Source organism: Vicia villosa, linkage group LG2, assembly GCF_029867415.1.
Source record: "Vicia villosa cultivar HV-30 ecotype Madison, WI linkage group LG2, Vvil1.0, whole genome shotgun sequence".
In the NCBI taxonomy this organism is placed as follows: Eukaryota; Viridiplantae; Streptophyta; class Magnoliopsida; order Fabales; family Fabaceae; genus Vicia; species Vicia villosa.
In genome coordinates, this window is record NC_081181.1 from 120,666,430 (window position 1) to 120,676,638 (window position 10,209).

Consider the following 10,209-nt stretch of genomic DNA (forward strand, 5'->3'; position numbering starts at 1 on the left):
TTCACTTTTCACATAAAACATAAAACAAAGACAAAAAAAAGAAAATTAACTTTGACTGTTGATTTTTCACTCTAACTGCTACGTCAATACCTGGACAGTCAGTCGACAGCCAAACTGCTGGCAGTACAATTCTCAGTGTTTTGTACCATCAATCAAATCAATCTTTCACAATTCAAAATTCCAAGATCTTTTGTGCTAGAAGTCTTCTGAATATCACGGGATTAGCAGAAACTCAACACTGCACAAAAATCAGGTACGTTTAACTGTCTCCTACACAAACAGTCCCTAATCAGGGTTTTTCTTGTTTTTACAGGAGCAACAAGTTTTTGAGAGCTCAAATGGATTTCATACACATCCATATATCTCAAAGTACCATCATACAAATTTTCAAACTTCAATTCACTCAGACGCACCGTCAGCAGCTCAAACAGTCAACAGACGACCCGTTTGACCAAAAAAGTCAATAGACAGTCAAAAATGAAATTTTTTGTCAAAGTTCATATTTTGTCAAAGGATTCATCATTTGATCATTGGATGATCATAATTCATCAAGGAAAGATCAAAAATCAACAAAACTCTAAGATTCAAAATTAGGGTTTTTGCCTGAAAAGTCAACTCAACTTTGACTGATCATAACTCTCTCATCCTTCATCCAAAAAATTCAAACCAAAGCTCATTTTGAAGGAAATTCAATTATCTTTCAAATGCCATTGACCCCATGGTCATTGGATTCACCATTTGAAAAATATGATCAAAGACATTACAGGTCATTTTCAAAGTCAACAAAAAGACACTTTTTTCAAAAGGACACACAAGGAGCATCAAAAATCATTTTGACATGAGACCAAAGACATTGGTTAGAGGACTCTTTGAGGTTTCTAAAAAGTGCAAGATCTCCTTCATATGACAAAAATTGAAGGATTTACACCTTGTTGAAGTTGGCTAAATTTTGGGAAAATACATGAAATCAACATTGCTCAAAAATGTATTTTTTCCAAATGGGGCCAAGTTTTCAGCATTCAAACATCATTTCCATGATGATATGGGCCTCCCACGACCAAGACTAAGCCCACACCTTTTTTTATCCATTTTTGGCATAATTTTGTCTTATTTTAAGATTAAATTAAAAGAAAAATGGATGGATAAATGGTAGCTTAACTTCCAAGCATGACTCACCCAAGGAATCTCTACCTTTCTGCAGAGAATTGAAGAGCAAGGCAGGTGCATTGAAGGCAAGGGGACTTGGTCAAGAATTCAAAGCTTTTTTAATATTAAAAAATGCAAGATTTCAACAAAGGCAACTAGTTGCATATTAGCTTCAATTCTAAGCACTCAATGCTTATAAATAAGCTATCATAGTTCAGTAACAGGGAGAGGGCAAGTTCAGAAGCAAAGCTTAGCTCATACACACTTGTAATCACTTGAAAAGTTTCAAAGAAAATTCAAATTCGAATTTGTAATTTCAGTCCATTTCAATACAAACTAAGCATTCAGACACCTTCCTTGAACATCACTGAAACTATCCCAATCAGTTACAAGCCTTGAAGCTCACTGAATCGAGCTATACAGGTCCAAATTTGTTCAAACTAAAATCAATTCGTATCTGGTTATTCACACATGCTTAACAAGATGTAGACATACTATTAAGTTTGGTTTGAGGTGTAGATCATTTCTGGAAACTTAATTGAAGTTTGAACACGTATAAACGAAACTACCATTTTAGGGTTCATAGCTTCAAAATTAGGGCTTTCCAAATTAGGCAAAATTAGAGGTTCTAAACAGTACCATTAGATTCGTATGGACAAAACGAGTTGAATGGTACCATCGCGCCAAATTTATTTGCTTGTTTACCCCTATTCGTTATTTTGCAGAATTAGGGCTCACTTACTATAGCGCTTTTTTACAAAAGCGCTGTTAAAGGCCTTGTCTGAAGGTTGAAGACGAAGACGTGTCTTCCTCCTATTGGTTCAGCAGCGCGCGTACTTTTTTAAACTTTCCACTAATCCAGTGTTTTGCAGGTGTAACGTATACCACGTGCCTCAATTTCTGGACCACCTGATCTTGCTTAACAGCTCATCCAACGCTTCAGAACGCGCGTGCACATCATACTCCCTCAATCAAACCACACAGGATCAGTATCCTTTTATTTTCTATTTTATTTTCTATTTTATTTTAATTTCTTTGTTAAATTAATTAAAAATAGTTTTAAAAATCCAAAAAATACACAAAAAGTATTTTTAGACTTCTAAAATAATATATTATTTTCTGAAATAAAAATATTTTATTTTTCTTTAAAATTTCAATATTTTGCATAATTAATTAGTATATATTTATATATTTGCTTTTTAATTATTCTAACCAATCAAAAAATATAAAAAATTTTGTTCTTTATATAAAATATTGTTTATATATTATAAACTAATTTTGTACATATTTTGAATAATTTTCTTTTTAAGTTTTAATTATTTGTATAATTATTTACATAATTATGTTTTAATTAACTTAAATCAATTCCAAAAATTCCAAAAAAAATTAGTTTTGTTTAAAATTAATTAACAAATATTTTGTATATATTTTAAAATTAATTTCTAGGTTTAAATCTATTTTCATCTTTTTCTTCATTTTAATTTAATTAATCATGCATTAATTATAATTAAAACCAATCATAAAAAATCCAAAAAGATGCATTTTTATTTTCCTTGCAATTTAAATTCCTAGATAAATGTATAGGATGTCAAATTCATGTAAATAGGCTAGTTTACATTTCCTGCACAATCGATGTAATAGCGTAGATTTACTTTCCGCACTTTACATTTCCGCATTTTAATTTCCAGCAAATATAAACTGCGTGTATGTCAAAGATAAAATTGAACCGTTAGATCACTAACTTCAAAGATAAAATATCTGAATCCAATCACAATCACACTTGCACCTCTTAAGGTAATCCCTTCTCATTCTTTTCAAAATCAAAGTCAAAATTCCACTGTTTTGAGTACAAAATCGAACCTTGCGTTTATATCCGGTGAAAGGATAGATTTTTAAAGGAAATAGGATAAAGACCTTACAACTCAGGGTAGACCTCCTAGTTTGCTTGCTCAAATCAAAACAAACAAAATTCTCATACACTGTTGTTTTTCAAAACAAAACTTTCAAAAAAGACAATACTTTGTATACATCCAAACACGGATTATTACAAAGTTAACGTTCTTTCCAAAACATCTTTCGAAAGATAAACAAGCATTTTGTATACATCCACACACGGATCATTACAAAATTCAATTTACAAAGGTATTTGAAACCACATATGAGCATTCTAAAGCAATTGAAAAGTGATCGAAAAACAAGTGAGCTAAGCAAACTTAAGAGCCCATGGATAACCATGGATACAAAGGGTGCTAACACCATCCCTTTGTATAACCTACCCCCTTACCCAGAATTTCTTAAAGGTCTTTTTTCTGTTTCTTTTATAAACCTTTCCTTAAATGGATAAAATAAAAGGTCGGTGGCGACTCTGTGAATTTTCAAAAAATGCGAAAGCATTAAGCGATAAAAAAGAGTCAGTTCACGTATCTCTACAGAACAGAGGTATGGCCCAGGATTAAAAAACGGAGGTCCACAATTCCCATGGCTCGCCCTACCGATTCTGTGAAGGACATCAATGTGTCGAAGGATTTATGGAAGATTGCATTTAGTTGATTTGAAGGTGGTATTTTGTTCCCAAATTCTATTGTTTTTGTCTTACACACTGTGTTCTGCCTTATTACTAACAAATATTATTTCTGTTTTTTTAAGCATGATATGATTCAAGCGATTGTACCTACTTATTTGGTTTTCAAATTCAAGTCCGAACTATCAGCTGGAAGTTCTTATATCATGCAGAATTTCAAAGTTTCGAAAAACGACTTCTCTTTTAAGTCGACGAATCATTCTTACAAATTGGTTTTATGTGGATCAACTTCTCTTACGAAATCAGACCTTCCTGACATTCCTGCTTGTTACCTTAACCTTCTTGGATTGGATGCCATAGTTGAAGGAAGGTTTCAGTCTAATGTTTTGGTTGGTAAGTTAATTGTATTCTTTGTGATAGATTTCTGAATTTTATGTAATATTATTTATTCCCTGAACATGTTTTGTTTTTAGATATCCTTGGAGGTATTATTGAGATTTCTCAATCTCAAATAAATGGTGACAACAACAAGAACAGAGTTGTTTTTACCATTGTTGTTTTTGTATGCATGTAGTGCCGACTCAGGCTCCACCATTCTTGATGATCAGGTAGGAACAGCTTTTGTTGCGGCAAACTGTAAGGCTTCCTTCTATAAGGAAGCCTTTTATGTGAGAGGTGCACACATATGCTTGAATGGATCATCCTTCTTTTATGTGAGAGGTGCACACATATGCTTGAATGGATCATTTTTCAAATATATGGTCTTTAAACACGTATCTCTTTCTTTTAATTAGTTGGTATTGGAAGTTACAATAATTGTTTCCCAATAATCCTTCATTGTACATAATATATTTAATTACTTGAATATTATCATCATTACGTTTTTTTCACTTTAACTTAACATTATACCAAATATATTTATACTATAATTATTAATTACATAATATTAACCATTAAACTTCTCAAACCTACCGTCAGCTCTTCAAAATTCCAACAAATTAGAACATAAAATAATAATGTTCAAAATTTAATCTCTTTCTTTCTTAATTTTAGTAATTATTATTAGTTATTATTATTAATTATTGAGCTAATTTATTTATTAAAAAAATAAATTAGCTTTCAATGGTAACCTACACACGGTTTTATTTTTGTATGTATTTGTTTAAACATTAAAATATATCAAATCATAACTTATTATTTTTTAAATGGAAAGACATACTTAAAGTAAATTATTTCTTTCTCATTAATTATTATCCAATTTAATTAGTACATATAAACTTTACCGCGCATCAATAGTAAATTCCATCTTATTAAATAAAATGTAAAAAAATAATATACAATAATTATATCCATATATTTTATTTATTTGCGATACTCTTTTTAAAATATATCTAATATATTAACTATAATTACGAATACTTTTAAACTACAATAAAAATGTAAGATGATATGACAAATAGGAACTTATTGATATAAAAATAATAATTAAAAAGAATCATAATTAAATGTTATTTTATGAATTTATTTAAAAACTATCTTGACGGGTACTGTCATACAATCTATTATCTATTATAATATATAAAAACTAAAGTACCTGAAAATTGATAATGCCGTATTAGATTTTTTATTTTATTGAATATTGTTATAATTATAGGAATGAAATAATTATTGTTATAAATAAAGTTGTTCCAATGTTCAAATAAATAGGAATATATTTTATGTATTTAATACAAAAATTTACACCTTTTAAATTGATTCAAAAATCATTCACCATTATAATAAAATTAAATAATATTTATTGATTATTATTATTATTATTAATGTATATCATCAAAACAATTCTTAGGAGTTAAAAATGAAATAAATTTCATTTACGTGTTTTTTATCATCCAAAAGTTATATAAGTGGATTTATATATCTTTTTTAAAATTATGTTTAAAATATGTCAATAATTCACGAAGTTAAAGGCTAATGGCACAGACATACACGGGTAAATGACTATTTAATTATCATAGCTATTAAAACTCATGTTTTTAACTTTTCAACATAAAATCAATTTTTCATTGCTCAATGCAATTAATCTTTTATTAATATATAAAAGTAATAGTACTTGGAAATTCCAGTAAAAGCCTTCTGATAAATGAACTGAAACTCAGACTCTAATTTTTTGTTGATTATTTATTTTTCCTAATTCATTATTTTTTGGCTTCAAATTCAAATCTACACGTTAAATGGTTAAAACTTAAAATTTATTTCATCATTGAATGGATACGCTTTCTACGCGTTTGAAAAAATCAATTCCTCCACTACCCAAGAAATAAATTACTTGTGCCCTTTCAATTTTCTATATATCACAACCAATAATGGCACACCAGTATTTACTTTCTCTTTTACAGGTTTGAAGTTTCTTCTCCATTTCTGTTTTCTATTAATTTGTACGATTTGATATTTTCCAAGTGAAATCTGTTTTCTTCTTGCAGCTATTTAAGCATTCCCATGGCTCGCCCTACTGATTCTGTGAAGGACATCAATATGTCGAAGGATTTATGGAAGATTGCATTTAGTTGATTCGAAGGTGGTATTTTGTTCCCAAATTCTATTGTTTTTGTCTTACACACTGTGTTCTGCCTTATTACTAACAAATATTATTTCTGTTTTTTTAAGCATGATATGATTCAAGCGATTGTACCTACTTATTTGGTTTTCAATGTTTTGGTTTGTAAGTTAATTGTATTCTCTGTGATAGATTTCTGAATTTTATGTAATATTATTTATTCCCTGAACATGTTTTATATATCCTTGGAAGTATTATTGAGATTTCTCAATCTTAAATAAATGGTTACAACAACAAGAACAGAGTTGTTTTTACCAATGTTGTTTTTGTATGCATCTACTGCCGACTCAGGCTCCACCATTCTTGATGATCAGGTAGGAAGAGCTTTTGTTGCGACAAACTGTAAGGCTTCCTTCTATAAGGAAGCCTTTTATGTGAGAGGTGCACACATATGCTTGAATGGATCATCCTTCTTTTATGTGAGAGGTGCACACATATGCTTGAATGGATCATTTTTCAAATATATGGTCTTTAAACACGTATCTCTTTCTTTTAATTAGTTGGTATTGGAAGTTACAATAATTGTTTCCCAATAATCCTTCATTATACATAATATATTTAATTACTTGAATATTATCATCATTACGTTAAAATAATAATGTTCAAAATTTAATCTCTTTCTTTCTTAATTTTAGTAATTATTATTAGTTATTATTATTAATTATTGAGCTAATTTATTTATTAAAAAAATAAATTAGCTTTCAATGGTAACCTACACACGGTTTTATTTTTGTATGTATTTGTTTAAACATTAAAATATATCAAATCATAACTTATTATTTTTTAAATGGAAAGACATACTTAAAGTAGATTATTTCTTTCTCATTAATTATTATCCAATTTAATTAGTACATATAAACTTTACCGCGCATCAATAGTAAATTCCATCTTATTAAATAAAATGTAAAAAAATAATATAAAATAATTATATCCATATATTTTATTTATTTGTGATACTCTTTTAAAATATATCTAATATATTAACTATAATTACGAATACTTTTAAACTACAATAAAAATGTAAGATGATATGACAAATATGAACTTATTGATATAAAAATAATAATTAAAAAGAATCATAATTAAAAGTGATTTTATGAATTTAATTAAAAAGTATCCTGACGGGTACTGTCATACAATCTATTATCTATTATAATATATTAAAACTAAAGTACCTGAAAATTGATAATGCCCTGTTAGATTTTTTATTTTATTGAATATTGTTATAATTATAGGAATGAAATAATTATTGTTATAAATATAGTTGTTCCAATGTTCAAATAAATAGGAATATATTTTATGTATTTAATACAAAAAATTACACCTTTTAAATTGATTACAAAATCAATCACCATTATTATAAAATTAAATAATATTTATTGATTATTATTATTATTAATGTATATCATCAAAACAATTCTTAGGAGTTAAAAATGAAATAAATTTCATTTACGTGTTTTTTATTATCCTAAAGTTATATAAGTGGATTTATATATATTTTTTAAAATTATGTTTAAAATATGTCAATAATTCATGAAGTTAAAGGCTAATGGCACAGACATACACGGGTAAAAGACTATTTAATTATCATAGCTATTAAAACTCATGTTTTTAATTTTTCAACATAAAATCAATTTTTCGTTGCTCAATGCAATTAATCTATTATTAATATATAAAAGTAATAGTACTTGGAAATTCCAGTAAAAGCCTTCTGATAAATGAACTGAAACTCAGACTCTAATTTTTTGTTGATTATTTATTTTTCCTAATTCATTATTTTTTTGCTTCAAATTCAAATCTACACGTTAAATGGTTAAAACCTAAAATTTATTTCATCATTGAATGGATACGTTTTCTACGCGTTTGGAAAAATCAATTCCTCCACTACCCCAAAAAATAAATTACTTGTGCCCTTTCAAATTTCTATATATCACAACCAACAATGGCACACCAGTATTCACTTTCTCTTTTACAGGTTTGAAGTTTCTTCTCCATTTTTGTTTTCTATTAATTTGTACGATTTGGTATTTTCCAAGAGAAATCTGTTTTCTTCTTGCAGCTATTTAAGCATTCCCATGGCTCGCCCTACTGATTCTGTGAAGGACATCAATGAGTCGAAGGATTTGTGGAAGATTGCCGTTAGTTGTAAGCATATATGGTCTGTAACAAGTTCTTCCAACAAAGAACGTTTTAGTTGATTCGAAGGTGGTATTTTGTTCCCGAATTCTATTGTTTTTGTCTTACACGCTGTGTTCTGCCTTATTACTAACAAATATTATTTCTGTTTTTTTAAGCATGATATGATTCAAGCGATTGTACCTAATTTGGTTTTCAAATTCAAGTCCGAACTATCAGCTGGAAGTTCTTATATCATGCAGAATTTCAAAGTTTCGAAAAACGATTTCTCTTTTAAGTCGACGAATCAATCTTACAAATTGGTTTTATGTGGATCAACTTCTGTTAAGAAATCAGACCTTCCTGACATTCCTGCTTATTACCTTAACCTTCTTGGATTGGATGCCGTAGTTGAAGGAAGGTTTCAGTCTAATGTTTAGGTTGGTAAGTTAATTGTATTCTTTGTGATAGATTTCTGAATTTTATGTAATATTATTTATTCCCTGAACATGTTTTGTTTTTTAGATATCCTTGGAGGTATTATTGTGTAACACCCCATACATAACTGACTAGTATATTATGCATGAAACGTTAAAATTGATATTGAGTACATACAAAAGCTATAGATATAGAAAGATCCATATAAAATACAACATGAAATTCTAATAAGAATTACAAAACATGTGTCTTCAATGGATCTGCACGGCGGAAAATGAGATCTGACGAGGTCTTCGAGTCGACACCACTTCAAGCCATCAATCCGAACCTGCTATCTGCTAAAAGCTACTAAACTGCACCTGAAAAAAATATAAGTTGATTGGGGTGAGATTACTAAATCTCAGTGAGTCCTCCTATCCTATGGGTCCACTCGGATCTACAGGGTACATGCATCAAAACCGAATCCACCATTGATTCGGGGTTATCCTCACATCCGGTACAAGTACGGAGAAAACAAGGAATCGTCCACCATAGGACTCATCATATCACAGGTATGTCACAAACAAGTATGCAAAACCCGTATCCATATACGGGGAATCAAGAAGTGTAATAAACCTCGGCTAGATTATGGAACGAACGCACCCTCGATGAGTCCACCCATGCCTAGTGTCAAGGGACTTGTACAAGCTCACTGCAAGATGGTTAAACGGGTTCGCACAATCCTAAGTGGCTGCGAGATGACATTAGCCTAAATGGCGTCATTGTCCCATTAACCTTCTTTACGCAAGTGGGTTACGCCGAGTACAAACCGCCACCTTGACGCATGGTCCCACCGGGCGAAAGCCTAGTATTAGTCTACATGACTTTACTAGAGGTGAGTTACAATCATTATGTAATAGCCTACATGGCCACATAACCCCACCATACCGAGCACGCAAGTGTGTCAACGTCAATGAGTATAAGCCCCTCACGGCACTCACGAGCACACTACAACGGTAGCTCAGGTGCGCGACCTCTGATCATAGCATCGGACTATTCCACGGACCACATGATCCAGGATAATACCTTACATCATAGTAAGAGGTATATCCCAACCTAGCCCCCGGCCACTTCGATTCAAGCATACGTACACGCATCAAGTGTAATATCATAATACAAACCAATCCGAATGTTTAACCAAAACATTGGACATTAATATAGATCCATACTTATCTCATCAAGGTATTCAAAATCAATCACAATTGGATAGACAAGGATTTATGGAATAAACTTATCCAACATTATGTATAATATTCCACATAAACAAAATGAATGGAATTATCGGTAATGTATGTCATAAAACACCACACTGCAGACGTACATATGCATAATTCAC